Consider the following 13,917-nt stretch of genomic DNA (forward strand, 5'->3'; position numbering starts at 1 on the left):
GTATTCTTTCAGCCTTCTTTTGTCTGGGAAACTCCTTATTTTGCCTTCCATTTTAATTGAGAGCCTAGCTGGGCAGAGCAGTCTTGATTGCAGGCCTTTGCTTTTCATGACTTGGAATAATTCTTGCCACTCCCTTCTGGCTGGTAGTGTTTCTGTTGAGAAGTCAGCTGCTAGCTGTACCAGGGCTCCCTTATATGTTACTACCTGTTTCCCCCTTGCTGCCTTTAGGATCCTCTGTTTGTCTTTGATATTTGCCATTTTAATGATGATGTGTCTTGGAGTGGGCCTCATTGGGTTCCTCTTGAATGGGACCCTCTGTGCTTCCTGAACTTGTGCAACCTTTTCTCTCCTCCTATTAGGGAAGTTTTCCATCATTACTTTTTCAAATAGGTTCTCTATCCTTTCCTCCTCCTCTTCTCCTTCTGATATTCCTGTTATATGGATATTATTACGTTTCAGGTTGTCCTGCATTTCTCTAATCACCTCTTCATTCTTTTTGAGTCTCTCTTCATTTTCTTGCTCTTTCTGGGAGCTTTTTCCTACCTTGTCATCCAGCTTGCTGATTCGTTCCTCTGCTTCATCTAGCCTGCTTTTCATTCCTTCTGCTGTGTTCTTCAGTTCAGAAATTGTATTCTTTATTTCATCTTGTCTCTTATTGATAGTTTCTATGTCCTTTTTCATGCTGATATAGTTTTCAGTAAGTTCCTCATAGTTTCCCTGTAGATTTTTGTAATTCTCTCTGAGCTCACTGGGCTCATTGAGCTTCCTTAGAACCATTGTTTGGAACTCAATATCTGATAGTTTACTTGCCTCTATTTCATTTACTTCTCTTTCTGGGGATTCCTCCTTTCCCTTTGAGTGGGGGGTATTTCTTTGTCTTCCCATTATTTGTGAGACTCTTCTCTTTTGCTTCTTCTTCTTAAGTTGATCTGTCTTGATTTCCTGACTTTGTGGTGTGAACTTCTATGGTAGGAGGCCACTGTTTTTTCTTTCTGGATCTGTGTCTGATGATGTCAGATGTTGACCCTATCTGGCCTTAGGCAATCTGTTCAAGACTTCCAGGAATCCACTGTCTGTGGCTGTCTGCTTCAGCTGTTAATCTAGTCACTCTGCACTCAGCAGTCAGGCTTAGACACCACAGGGCAGGGCGGAGTCTCTCCTGGGGATGGGGCTATTTTGTGTCCTCTCATGCTGTTGGTGCCCGGGAGAGTAGTCTGCCTGAGCAAGATGGCTGCTGCTATATGGGGGATGAGTCAGCACTGGGATCCCACTGGCTACTCTCTCCGTTCTCTCCCCAAAGTCTCCTTCCCCAGTCTCTTCTTAGGCGTCTCTAACCCACTCTGCCCCTACTTTTGCTGAAGACCAGGGTAAGTGGCTGTAAGTAAAAATGTACATGTTGGCCCTTTAAATGGCTGTTTGCATCTCCAGCCGCCTGTCTCTGGCAGAGAGCAACCCTGACACTTTTCACAGCTGGCTATTATCTGTGGACTTTTTGGGCTCTGGTGCTGCAGGCTGGAGATCCCTGGTTATGGTTTAGACCTTGCTTATCTCAGGGGAATCCAACTGGCTGTTTCAATATTCTTCTGGTGCTGCTGCCTGTGGGCACCCCACCCGCCTTCTCGAGTCTCTTCCGTACTCCTTACCAGTTAGGTTGTGTTAAAGCTAATTCTTCTCTCTGTCCGAGGTTATAAGGCTCCTCTCTCGCTATTGTTCAGTTGTTTCTTCCAGGTGATTTCTCCACAATTTAGTTGTAATTCCAGATTGGTCCTGGGAGGAAGCCAGTGTGACTTCCACTCACTCCTCTGCCATCTTGATTCTCCAAATCACCCTTATTTTTATCAAAGAGCCAAATGAAGACCAATTCATTTACTGTATTAAGTCCAGTTTCAATTCAGCCTGATTATTTGTATAAACACAAAAGGAATAGCAGGTGATTATATAGACTTTCTTAAATGTGCTTTGCTGGAATCTTATAAGGAATTTCCAGATTGAGCTTTAATTAGCCCCAAAGGGCAGTGAAGTGAAGCCACCCAATTGCCTTCAGGCTTTGCCTGCAGTAACTATAACTTTGGGTGAGTTCTTCAAGTTCTTGAGGTTCTTCCTTGCTGCTTCCCAGAAAAGCAACCTTCGCTCCTTACCTGGAAAGACTGTCATGAACATCATGAATAGTCAAGTTACCAGGCCATTCTCCAAGGGGCTTTAATTGGCTTCAAAGTCAATCTTCATTCCTTAAAGCTTTGCTGACATCCAAAGTCTAGGCATGTCTCTGTCATACATGATATTCCAGTCAAAGTTTCAGTTAATAAAACCACAAATGGAAACTTGCTTTATGTGTCCTGTTATGAAAAGATCAATTCCTATTGAACTATGCAAACAAATATTTTCCTTTGGAAATAATACTACTCACTCATTAAAAGTTGCCAGATTTCAGAGGGATCAGGCAGGGAGAAAAATATTAATGCCTCATTATTGCTTATGAAAGTATGATTTACAAAGTTGCTTTAAGGGAAAAAAAACAAGTGTCCTTATGTCTGAAAAACAAAAGGATTAAAAATTAGCAATGTTTTCAACAAAATGTTACAAAAACTACAATCATCTTCAGTTCATTGTCTCATAATCAGTTTTTGTTTATGCTGATTATTTGCCAGTAATTCCACAGAGTTCTAGTAATCTTCATCCTGTTAAAAAATATAATCTGAAAATTTTCATTAATATGTAATTTATAATAAGAGTTCTTTCCATGGATCTTTCTGAACATGTAACGTATTTGTAAATGCATCAGGGTAACACAATGATTGTCTCTAAATGACAAAAAAGAAAAAGAAAACTTCAACTGACATGGTTATAAGTCTGATTATAATGAAATTGACAAAGAAATTTGCTTTCCTGTAACAATGTTTTAAGATAACAATTAGAATTACAAATTAAAGTATATCAGAACTTTGTAGACTTGTTACTGAATCCAACCAGTGGTGGTGGTGGTGGGATGGTAGTGGTCCTGCCACTTGCCACCTACCAGACAAGTCTCCAAATACGAAGTTTGGTGGAAAAGAAAGGAATCTTTTATTTAATGGCAAGTTTCTGCCTAAAATATCAGGGTAACAAAAGTAAGGGGAAAGAATGTCAGAGTGTGACATAAAAAATAGTCTCATCACAACTACTATGTAGGTTTGAAAACATAAACATGAGAAAATAACACGAGAACAAAAATCTGTTCACAGTGTTGACTTTTGTCACCAAAGTGTCTGGAAATAATGGCAAGCTTCTGCCTCAAATTCCATTTCGTCTAAGACCCCCCAAAGAAAAATCACCCTGTCACCCTCTAGCAGCTCAATTCAATGTGGCACCAGGAACCTCTTTTCCCACCCAAAAATATCATAAATGTAGGTGGCTTAGCTGGTCTCCAGTCACTGTCCAGCTTCAGGCATCTTTCAGAGTCGGTGCCCCAGGCCACCGCTCACAGGCCTACACTGGCCACTGTTGGCACACTTGCTGGCGACTGTTGACGTGCCCCCTGCCCAGGGGAAGAGAAAGAACTAACTGATTTTTTGCTTTCTAGCACGCTCCGTTTCAAAAGTCCTCTCCCAGAATCCCATGCATGCAGAATGCTTGTGAGAATGTCCAGTCTTCCAACCAATGAAGGCCAGTGTTGGCCATGTTTGCCTTTGCCCCTCTTCCTTTTGCTGTGTTTTAGCAAGGGGGCAAAGTCTCCAGTCACACATGCTCAGCTCAAACCTCTCCCCAATTTCTGGGGAGGGTGTGTCCCCCGTTACAGACTCTTGGAGATTGTTATATAATCTCTAGAACATCCACTTTAATAATAAAAATGTGTATACAAGTAGGACATAGTTATTACTTCTTTACTTGACCAGAGCTTCCCATGTACTTTAAGCATATTAAATAGGCTTAATTAGTTCAAAATTTCTTCTTCATAAGGAGAAAGAACCAAACCTTGAGACATTCCAGGGACCCATTGGAATGACCGAAAGCTAATTCTAGGTCAAAGAAAAGTCTCTTAAAATTGAACCACTGGGAAGGTTGTCAAACATAATTGACCAAAAGATCATATATCATTATGAAACAATATTAAATTATTTATTTACCCAAAATGACAATAAAGATATCAAACATAAATACAGGCTAGCAAAACTTTAGTTCTCACAATAAAGAATATGGGTATGGGTTTCAAAGTAATCAAGTACCCAATAACACAATATAACATATAACTACTTTAAAAAATAGAAAATCTTTGCTTCCTCAGCACGTATAGGAAAAACTTTTTCCCTTTTAACAGGCTGAAACAGAACTGAAAAATTCTGTAATAGCTTATTTTTGGTATTTAGATTCATTTACCTAATTAAATTCATTATTCAGCTAAACTATATAATTTCCTCTCAAGATTCTCTCTGCAAACCTTCTTCAACTTTCACAAGATTTTGCACAATGTATACAATCTTTCTGCAATTTACAGTCTCTTTTAGTTCACTACTTCTTAACCCATTCAGAAATAACCAACTTTAGAACAAATGATTTTTTTCTTCAATAAGTGTTTTCATACTTTATACTTTCTATTACCAAACCATACAATTTCTTTCCAACTAAATTAGAATTTTTAATTCTTAGAAACTTTGATTTTTAGTGACAACTAAAAGTAATTAGCATTCTACAAAATGATACTTTTATGAATACATTTCATAACTTTTAGAAACAGCCCCCCCATTGGCAAACACACGCACATTTTCAACAGGTATACTTCAAATAAAGTATAAGATATATTCATTAACAGATCCAAACTCATTTTCTAGCTTCTTGGCAATAAGCCAAAGTAGACCAACTTGGATCAATTAATATTTCAGTATCCTGTTATTTCAAAATATCTAGATATTTAATAATCTTCACTATATAACACAGGAAAATTCTAAAGTTCCAAGTCACCAAAGACTTTGGAAAATTATGTTTAAGTATATTTATAATTATTACTGAAAAACCTTATCAAAACTTTTCATTTTAATCTATTTATTAGTTCTTAAAAACTTTATTAGATTTTAAAGTTAATTATTACCCAGGCCATTTTCTTGACAAATTCTGTAACAGAGATAACATGAACTTATCCTGCAAACCCAGGCAAAAAACCCAAATATTTTATGTTAATAACTTTAAAATATATCAATTAAATTAAAACCAGCCTTAATATCAAATATTTTTCGTTATGATCCTGAAAAAAATATTTGAGATAGTTTTTATTTTTTACCATACACATAAGTAGTATTATTAGTAATTGTATAGAAGATAAGATTTTCTTTTTTTAAATATGTTCTCGACAACTTTAAGAAGCCTGAAGGAGAAGTGAGGGAGATATCAGGCTTGGCTTATTTTAGCCGCTTGAGTTTTTTAAAAGTTCTATTATTTTTTTTCACACTGAGGTAGCACTGTTGCCCTCACTTCCTCAGCCTGCTCAAGATTTGGCATTAATTACCCTATTGTTTCCAGAACAACAGCAACTCCTGGACCTCCAGGAGGAGGATTTAGAGTGTTTAAAAAACTTATCTCCTCATTTTTTCTTCTTTCTGAGTTTTACAGTCTGGGAGGGGAGTGAGATCTTTTCCCCTCTTTGAACCATCAATTTAAATTTTTCCTGAGTAGAATCGTTATGGTGTCACAATATGAAAGTTTGCACATAAGAAATATTACTCTATTTACCAGAACTTTGGCAAACAATTCTAGTCATTGACACAGCATAAGCTGACCAGTCAGCTAAACTGTGACCTAATGGATTCTCTGATGGGATCAAGACTGAGCTGCCCATTTCAAAACAGAAACAAAAACTTCTAAAGCAAAGACAAATCTCAAACAAATGAGTACTCTCATTTGGCCTAAATGGCACAAAGGTCTAAATGGCACAAAGCCCAAATGGTAGTGACAGAGGATTCCCTGTGTGCACAAAACAGCAGAAAGCAAGCTAAGTCCTTACAAGATAAGAAAGCAAAGAACAACTGTAACCAAAGTTTCATTTCAGACAGACAAGAGTTCTCAGCTCCCAAACAGAAGAGATGAGAGCTCTCAAACAGAATAAATATTCAAAACCCAGAAATCCATAAACCTAAATACCAGAAGTGTGTTCCAAATCCCTCACTGGCAGAACTGAGGTTTTAATGAGTTGTGCATACCACCATACAGCACCTATTGGTTTCTACAGAATCCCAGATAGTTGGGCACTCTGTATCACCTGAAGTCAATGGCAAAGGCCATGTCTTGTACAACCAGGAACTGGAACTGCTGGTACTTGCAATATGCTTATAAACTGTCAGTATGTGAGTTCTTTTTATCAGTTTGTTAGTACATCTTATTCTAATTCTATCTCATGGTGAGAATGGTATAAATTTTTTATTTCCTGTTGCATTCCCAGGATCAAACTGGACTTACAACTAAATTATAGAAAAATAATCCTGAATAATGAACTGAAGACTAGCTGGAGAGAAGCCTTATAACCAAGGGACTTAACAGAAGAAGCCACATTGAAACTGAGACCTGGGAATAACAGAAGTGTCAAAACAGTTGAGAGCACCTTCATGACCCTTGAATTAGAAAACCTGTCAGCTACTTTTCTTGGAAGCAGTATGGCCAAGGAGAGGAAGAATGTCTCAGATTTCAGCTTTGAGGAGTTCAGGTGGCCAGAAGTGGACTAGCACTTCTGAATTTCCTGGAAGTGAGGCCCTATGGCTTCCTTGGGAAGCTCTGCATCAACCCTCAAACCCTCACCTTCATTAATAGCCAGACCCGCATCCCACCATCTCTGGGCTTCTGGAGTCTGGGGCCACTCAGGTATGCAGCTCAAATCCTGCCTCACTGTGAGGAGGGATGGGAATACTAGCAAGAAGTAGTTGTCCCCTCTGCAGGGAGAAAGGACCTCTTGGTCCCTGGTGATTCTGGGAAAAAGGCTTGCTCTTTTGCAGTTACTCTCAACCCAAGACTACTAATGTTGCCTAAATAAAGGTTGGAACCTGAGGCAGGGGAGGTGTGCTTTGTTGCTAAGGGGCGCATGCATGACACAGCTGCCATCTGTGACACAGTTGCCAATTGTGACACAGCTGCCAAATGTTGGCTCTTGCTCAGCATGTGGTGCCAGCATCCCACTTGCCTGGGTCACTTTTTGTGCCTTGGACCTCTGCCTGTCATGTCCAAGCTGTGCCTCTGGGCCCCATGGCTCCTCTTCACACGGTAGCTATTGTGGCTGCTGACCCAGGCACCTCAGATTCTGGAGTTAGCCCTCGACCTTGGACCTCCATTTCCCTGTGGGCTCCAAGCCCTGGCCTGGAGCAGTGAAACCTTGCACTTGAGCCTTCACATATCTCTGAAAATGCTGAACCTTTATCATTCCAACAGGAAGCCTCAACTGTGCCTAGAGAGTTTCCTGAGAAAACGGAACCTTCTCCAGCCCATCAGAAGGCCCCAACTCATCAACCAGAAACCTCTAATGCAGGAGAATCATCTTCAATCTAGGAGAAGACCTAGCTCAAGTCTGCTGTGTCCCCTGAGTTGTTAAAATCTTTGTTAGTTTATCAAGAAGTTTTAGACCAGCATCCAACTCCCCACTACCTTGAAAATGTGGAATCTTTAATCCAGCCAAAGAGCTCAACTCTGCCTCAATTGCCTCTGGAGAAACGTAGAGTCTTCTCCAGTCCAGCAGAAGGGTTCATTTCAACTTCCGATATCCTCCATAAAAGGTGTAGCTCAGCATTCAATATATCATGAGATGACAGTCCAAACTCTACATAGGGGTGAAGCTCAGCATTCAGTTTTGCCTAATCAAATATTATTAAATGTGGATCTTGGGGTTTTGAAAACAGCAGAGCACCCTAAAGGGATTAAGCCATCTGCAATTGAAAAGAGATCTCAGCTCATACTGCAAAATTGACAAAAGTGGGAAAAGCTCTAATCAAGCAGAGTGTCCTCCCAAAGAACATTAAGGAGTTTAAAAAAAAAATCTCCATCTCAGCAAAAGACTCCAGCTCAGCCTATATCAGAAGCTGATGCTATAGCCATACCGGAGACTACAGATCCAACAAAACACCTTGAAGCAATATTTCCACATGCAGAGTCTTTTCATATTGAACCACAACCTTGTCTAGTGTCACGGTTCAAACTTTGGAAATGACGCTCGCTGTAACACCATAACCTGTGGTGGAGGAGGAATATCCAACAGCGCTGTAGCAGAGTACAGCTCCATCAAAAACCCCAAGGTGCACTTCTGCTTCCAGAAGCATTTCAAGCTCAACAGCCTACCTTTTTGAAGTCACAGTTCAGCCTTTGGACCTGGAGTTCACTGTAACACAAGAACGACTTGTGGAGGCTAAACATCCTATAACCTGTGCAAGAGACCACAGCTTCTCCAAAATACTGTGAGGTAACACTTCTGCATGCACAGACTGGACAGACTAAGCAGTAAACCTTGTCTGATCACAGTTCAACCATAGGACCTGGTACTCACCATAAAACCAGTACCTGCTGTGATGGTTAAACATCCTACAGCCCTGAGGCACACTACAGCTCCTCCAAAGCACCCTAACGTAACACTTCCACATTCACACACTGTTCAGACTCATCAGCCAACCTTGTGTGAAATCACGATTCAACTTATGGACTTGGACTTGTAGAGGCTTAACATCCTACAGTCCTGCAGCAGACCACAACTGCTTCTCCAAAGTCCTGAGGTGACACTTTTAAATTTAGAAGCTGTTCGGGAACAGTAGCTAACATTCTGTGAATTCATAGTTCAACATTTGGACCTGAAGCTCAGCATTACGCCAGAACCTACTATGGAGGCTGAACATACACCTTGAAGCAGACTACAGCTCCTCCAAAGCACCCTGAGATGCCACTTCCATATCCACAGACTGTTTGGGCCCAGCAGCCAAGCTTTTGTGAAATCATGGTTCAACTTTAGGACTTGGAACTCACAATAATCTCAGAACCTACAGTGGAGGCTGAACATCCTACAGGCCTGCTGCAGACTACAACTTCTTCAAAGCACTGTGTGGTGATATTACATCCAGATTCTGTTTAACTCAGAAGCTTACCTTGTCTGAAATCACAGTTCAACCTTTGGACCTGGAGCTCCCCACAAATCGGAACCTATTGTGGAGGGTGAACATCCTACAGTGCTGCAGCTGACTACAGATCTTTCAAAAAATCATGAGATGACACTTCCACATTGACAGACTGTCAGGCTCAGCAGAGTACCTTGCCTAAAGTCAGTTCAACTTTTGGACCTGAAGTTCACCATATATCAGAACGTACTGTGGAGGCTGAATATCCTATAGCTCTGGGACACACTAAAGCACTCTGAAGTGACACTTCCACATCCACAGACTGTTCAGGCTCAGTAGCCAACATGGTGTGAACTCGCAGTTCAACTTGGGGACTTGGAGCTCACCATAAACCTGGAACCTACTCTGAAGGCTGAACATACTACAAACCTGCAACAGACTACAGTTCCTTCAAAGCCTCAGAGGCCAACACTCTTGAAGTCACAGTTCAACCTTTGGACCTGGAGTTCACCATGACACCAGAACATACTGTGGATGCCGAATATCCTACAGCACTGAAGCAGAATACAATGATCAAAAAAACCTTGAGGTGACACTTTCACATTTAGAGCCTGTTTAGGCTCAATAGCTAACATGTGAATTCATAGTTCAGCCTTTGGACCTGGAGCACACCATATCACTAGAACCTACTTTGGAGGTGGCATATCCAATAGCCCTGCATCAGAGTACAGCTTCTGAAAGCACTTTCTAGTGCCACTGTTACAATGCACTGCCTGTTCATGCTTAGCAGCCAATCTTGTCTAAAGTCACAGTTCAGTCTTTGCCCTTGGAGTTCACCAAAACACCAGAATCTCCTCTGGAGGCTGAACAGCCTGTAACTCTGCAGTAGACGATAGTTTCTTCAAAACTGTGAGATGACAGTTCCTGTAAGGTCACTGTTCAGACTAAGCAGCACACCTTGCAGTTCAACCTTAGGACCTGGTGCTTACCATAAAAACCAATACTTGCTGTGGTGGCTGAACAGCCTGCAGTCCTGCAATACACTACAGCTACTCCAAAACACCCTCAGGTGACACTTCCACATCCACGGACTGTACAGGCTCAGGAGCCAAGCCTGTCTGAAGTCACAGTTCGACTTTCGTACCTGGAGTTCACCATAACCCCAGAATCTACTGTGGAAGCTGGACCCTTGATCAGACTTCAAAACACTGTGAAGTGACATGTACACATTGACAGACTGTTAAGGCTAAGCAGTAAACCTTGTCTGAAGTCACAGTTCAACCTTAAGACCTGGCGCTCACCACAACACCAGAACCTACTTTGGAGGCTGAACATCCTATAGCCCTGCATCAGAGTACAGCTTTTTCAAAGCACTCTTCGGTGACACTTCTACATCCAGTCTGTTCAGGGTCAGCAGCCAACCTTGTGCAAAATCACAGTTCAACTTTTGGACTTCAAGCTCACCATAAATGCAGATACTACTGTGGAGGCTGAACATCATACAACTCTGCATCAGACTACAGCTCTTCCAAAGCATCCTGAGGTGACACTTTTATATTTAGAGCCCATTCAGGCTGAGTAGCTAATGTGTGAATTTATAGTTCAACTTGGACGTGGAGCTTACTGTGACACCAGAAGCTACTGTGGAGGCAGAACATCCTATAGCCCTGCAACAGCTTCAAGAGCCCTGAGGTGGCACTTTCACATTTAGAGCTGTTCAGGCTCAGTAGCCAAACTTGTGTGAAGTCATAGTTCAACCTTTGGACCTGAAGCTCACCATGACACCAGAACCTACTGTGGAGGCTGAACATCCTATAGCCGTGCAATTGAGTACAACTCCTTCAAAGCACTCTGCAGTCACACTTCCACATCAAGAACCTGTTCTGACTCAGCAGCCAACATATCTGAAGTCACAATTTAACCTGAGGGCCTGGAGTTCATCCTAACACCAGTATCTGTTGTGAAGGTTGAACATCCTACAGCCCTGCAGCAGAATGTGGCTCCTCCAAAGAACCCTGAGGTGACTCTTTCACATTTAGAGCCTGTTCAGGCTCAGTAGCCAACCATTTGTGATTTCACAGTTCATCCTTTGGACCTGGAGCCCAACATAATACCAAAACCAACTGTGGTAGCTGAACATTCTACAGCCTTGCAGCAGAGTACACCTTCTTCAACAAATCCTGAGGTGGTACTTTCACATTTAGAGCCTGTTCAGGCTTAGCGGCCACTCTTGTCTGAAATCACAGTTCAGACATTTGGACCTGGAGGTCACCATAACACCAAAATCTATTGTGGAAGGTGAAATATCCTATAGCCCTGCAGCAGACTACAGGTCCTCCAAAGCGCCCTGATGTTAAAGTTCCTCATCCAGAGCCTGTTTATGTTCAGCGGTCAACCTTGTCTGAATTCACAATTAGACCTTTGGACCTGAAATTTACCAGAACTCAGCAACCACAGTCATCTGAGCAGGTCCTCCAACATGTGAAGAGAATGTCACCATGGACATATGTGAACTATGTACTTGTAATAATGAGACACTGTCATGTTTTGGTCTCGACCCAAAGCAGAAACTCCACAGAGTGTTTGGTGTCTATACCAGAGCCCAATGCCTACAATGGCACCATCACCATCTTAAGTGCAAGGAAACTCTATTTGTTACATTGATAAAGATACATGGAAATCATACTGTTGGGCTGAGAAACTAATCCTCAGTGAAAATAATTTGAGAGAAAGGATTCTCTTGAAGGCTTGATATCTCTCAAGTATTTAATTATCAACTGTAATCCTCTGACAACTCTTGAAGATTCCTATCTTTTTAAGTTGCTAGCATTAAAATATTTAGACATAGGAACAACACAAGTATCACAACAGTTGAGAGACTCCTCATGAGACCAATGAATTGGAAAAAAAGATTCTACCTACCATTTGGCTTGCTGTCTATGCCAATTTAAAAATATGAGGCTGTTGGCAAGATAGTCAAACTGCATTGTGACACTGAATGTCTGACACACATTGTGATGAACAACTATGTTTAGGAAATACAAAAGGCTCTTGAATGAAAAAATTTCAAGGCTGGAAGAACAGCAGCACTGAGCTGACTACTGAGCTAGTGAGGGCACTCTCAGGCAAAAAAAAAAAAAAGGCAACAGCTTGTCAGCGTTCATGAACCTCCTGATGAACCTTCTTGGTGAGCAACATGAAGTGAAGGTTTCCAAGCCACAGCAGTATACAGATCAATGGAAGAATGAGAAGGCAGAAGCACAGGGTGAACAAGAAGAGCAGAAGTCATGTGAGCTCACCAAAGTGCCGCAATCTCATCAGGGGAGGACCTGTGATTGTAGCAGCAATGATTTTTATTGTAATTGTTTGCCTCATTGTAATAGAACAGCATCAAAGAAGGTAAAGAAGGAAGCTCAAGGGGCTTTTTCTCAACTCTCCAGCACGAGATGCTCACTGAAATGCTCACCAAAATGCAAGATGGAGGAGGGCATTTTCTGGAAAAGGCTTATGGATGTGTATGGACTTCTCAACACCACACCCAAGAAAAATGTGGCCCAGAAGCTACCTGACAAAGATTCATCTGATGAGGATGAGCTTTTTGTCAAAATGGAGAAGGGTGAAACCACCTCAATAGCCAGGATTGCTGCTGAAGAGACAGGTGAAGAAAGTGAAATGTGACACCACCAGCCAGTGAATCCCATCCTCAGTCTACCTGCAAATTGTATTTGGAAATGTTCACTCAGCATTGCTGATAATATACATATTTTCCTATTAAAATGTACAAATTCATAACCAACTTAGGAAATACAAGGAGGAACCCCCCAAAAATCTGGAATTTATAAAAAATTGTGTATTTATTCTTACGTTTAAACTTCAGTCACCTTCAAAGTACTCTCCACCTTATGCAATACACCTATCAAAATGTTTTTTTCCACTGCTCAAAAACAGTCTTTGAACTCACTGATTTTGATGCCTTTCAGTGCATCTGCAGTTTTTTGTTTTACCGCTTCCACGTGAGCAAAACATTTCCCTTTGAGTCCTTTTTTCATCAGGGGAAACAAAAAAAATTTGCTCAGGGTGAGACTGGATGAATAGAGAGAGGACACAGGTCTTTTGTCAAAAAACTGCTCAATACTCAGCATGGTGCGGGTAGTTGTGCTGGTAAATCACTCATCAATAAATGGGCAACTGCACTGCAAGAGTTTTCAAAAAAAATCACTGAAGCCAAACGCACACCACAGCAACACCGGCTGGTACACTGATACAGAGGGGTTCCCAGAACATTCACCTAGTGGGGGAAGCCTGTACTACAAGGGCCCCCCCGGAAGATAATTCTGGGTTTTGTGGGGTCTCGCCTCATAATAATAAATGCTATTATCTATAAAAGGTTTTTTTCCTTTTTCTTTAAGAACCTCTCTTATATATAAAAAAATAATCATGAGGCAATCTGTTAACTAACTTCTGTGCTGCTAGAATTAGTATAACTGAGCTCTCAATCAGTTTTTATTTCTCTACCACAGCAGAGGAAAGAAAGAAAAATGAGTGGTAAGATTATTTGTTAGTAAGAAAGAGGGCTGGGATTCCACATTCATTTTGACTCTTCGTGGAGAGAATTGCTGTCTTCACTCAGGCATGGGAAGATTGTGGCCCAAGGGAGGAGTCAGATAAAATATATAGCCAGTAGTTTTCTGTTCTGAACCATAAAAACATGTTCCTTTTGCAGTTGCCTAACTGTGCCTGTGAGCAGGTGGGTGAAGATCTTGCAAACCTTTAGTCAGGCTTAACACACCCTGAAGGACTGGAGGAAGAGCTCTTTGTGTTCTTTCCGGTTTGAGGAGTACAGAGCTTAAGGTGTATCTGGTGTTCTGTA

The sequence above is a fragment of the Pteronotus mesoamericanus genome, unplaced genomic scaffold (genome assembly GCF_021234165.1).
Source record: "Pteronotus mesoamericanus isolate MK-2021 breed Mesoamerican mustached bat unplaced genomic scaffold, CSHL_Meso_final contig_657, whole genome shotgun sequence".
Lineage (NCBI taxonomy): Eukaryota > Metazoa > Chordata > Mammalia > Chiroptera > Mormoopidae > Pteronotus > Pteronotus mesoamericanus.